This window comes from Nicotiana attenuata, unplaced genomic scaffold (genome assembly GCF_001879085.1).
Source record: "Nicotiana attenuata strain UT unplaced genomic scaffold, NIATTr2, whole genome shotgun sequence".
NCBI classification, from domain to species: Eukaryota; Viridiplantae; Streptophyta; class Magnoliopsida; order Solanales; family Solanaceae; genus Nicotiana; species Nicotiana attenuata.
The window spans coordinates 136,669-139,192 of record NW_017673343.1 but is presented as its reverse complement, the minus strand read 5'-3'; positions in this window follow the sequence as shown (position 1 = coordinate 139,192).

The following is a 2,524-nucleotide window of genomic DNA, read 5'->3' as shown; positions in this document are numbered from 1 at the left end:
AAATGTCGTCATGGCCCCACAAAGCTTTTACACCTTATGTTTTTAAGACCATAAATTTTAAAAATTTTCTTTTTTTTCTTAAACTTCGTGCCGAGTCAAACTACATCATCTAAATTGAAATTGAAATTGAGGGAGTACACATTACGCCAAGAAGAAAAAAGAAAGTTTGACATGCCTGAGTGGTCTCAACTCTAGGAGAATGCTCCAGAAGCTTTTAGGCATGATAATGTATCTTCGTATTCCAAAACTAAGATAACAATATCGAAAGTTTGTTGTCAAAAACATGAAAGAAACTACTTACAATATCTCTTCTTTTTAACTTCTTCTGTGCCACAAAAGGTCTCTGCAAACAGAGTAAAGATTGAAAATTTGATTCACGTACAATTTGGATATGAAGCTAGGTTTGAAGGAAGAAAATGTAATTTAGTACTACTTTGAGAGAGGTGTATTTTCCATAGATAAAAATCACATCATAGTTGGATATGCGGCTCAATCAATACGGTGTCCTAAAGAAAAATCTTAATAAGAGGCCTAAGAAATATTCAATAATTTTTTTTATATATTTTTGTCGGAACTGAGAGTTTGAGAAAAACGTGAGGAAGAAAGAAAAAAGATTATGCTACTCAAATTATTCAATACCCTTGTTCTTTGGCAGAATAGATAGATGAGTTAGTATGAGGAGAGAAAAAAGAAAATTTGATTTTATAAAGAACAAGAACTGATTTAGCTGAAGATTGAAGAAAGAAAAAAATACTTTTGACTCACTTGTAAGCTCACTGCCTCCCAATTAAAACATGAGAGCCTAAAAATATGTGATTTATGTGAAGAAAAATAAATAAACTGGAATAGTTTTAATTATTAGATATACATGACTGAATTACTACATCTACAAATGATAAAAATTTAGTTATACAAAATTTAATTTTTGATATAGTAGTACTAATTTTGAGGCCTTAAAGTATTGGGGCCTAAAGCAAGTGCTTGACTTGCTTTAGGCTTGAGCCGGCATTGGATATATTTAGGGATGATTATGGAGTGTTCGTGGTAGATGCAGAAGGAGATATCATTTCTTACCCCGTTAGAAAAGCCAGTTACAGAAAAGAAGCTTCCTTTACGTACGTTGATATCTAACTGACTGATAAAGAAAAAGATAAAAAGGGAAGACTCAAGCTTCCTTGGGGCGTCTCTGTTAAGAAATCGATCTATCTATGTGAAATCAACCTATTCACACATCAATATTTATACTGCTGCTCCTTGTCCCTTTTTTAAGAGTTAATGAACTAATGTTCTACACTCTTTGTGGAATAAAATTTGCTATACCTTCTTGATAGCAAAACTGACTTTGTATCTCGTATCTTGTGTTTCAAAAAAATTGAAGTTGTTCTTTAGCTGAAAAGAAAAAGATAATTAGTAGTAAAATATTTATAAGTATAATGAACACTATCGAGGAAGTATATAAAATTGTATGAAAAGCACTCAATGTTGTCTTAAGAGAGGGGTAGCCTTAGGTAGAAAGCTTCAGGGAGCCAATATAATGGGAAACAACTTCATATACCAAGACAAACAATAGAATGGATGGCAAGAAAACAAACGAAAGGTGGATGGTCATAACATATGCAAAACAATGGAGAGGAAGAAGTAAAAAATCAATTAGTGGATCTGTGTTTCCTGCCTTAAGTGGATAAGAATAGTGGCAAAACCAGGCGTACATATCTCAGGCTCTCCGCCTCCAATCAGTACCAGTATCTCCTCACAATATAGGATCTCGGCCTTACTCAGTCAAAAATTATCACAAGCCCCTCGGGAAACAGTAAAACAATGTCTCCCAGCCCAAACATCATTTAAAAATATCGCTTAAGTCTCAAAAACTGAGTAAAAATGGCTGAGTAGTAAAACAGTGAAAATTAATATGACTGAGTTCAAATAGTAAGTCAAAACAGTGAGGAATACCAAATAAAAGCCCCGAAGGGTTCAAATAATTGGCACGAAGCCCAAATAACAATAAATGATGATAGTAAATAGTTTCTAATATAATACGTGGTAAAATCATCAATCGGGACGGACCAAGTCACAATCCCCAATAGTGCACGACCCCACGCTCGTCATCAAGCGTGTGCCTCACCTCAATATAGCACTACAATGTGCAATCCGGGGTTTCAAACCCTCAGGACATCATTTACAATCATTACTCACCTCGAACCGACTAAATCTCTAGCTCGCGATGCCTTTGCCCTTCGAATTGGCCTCCACGCGCGTCAAATCTATCCAAAATCAGAACGAGAACGTCAAAATATGCTAAGGGAACAAAGCCCAAGCGAAAACAATCAAAAAATACCAAAAATCCCGAAATTAGCAAAACCCGAGCCCCGGGCCCAATTCTCGAAACTCGGAAATTTTTAAACCAATAGGTTCCTTATCTCCCCACGAGTTCATACATACCAAAAACATCAAAATCCGTCCACAAATGACCCTTCAAATCCCAAATCAAAAGTCCAATTTCTCAAGCCCTAGTTCTTCAAATTTT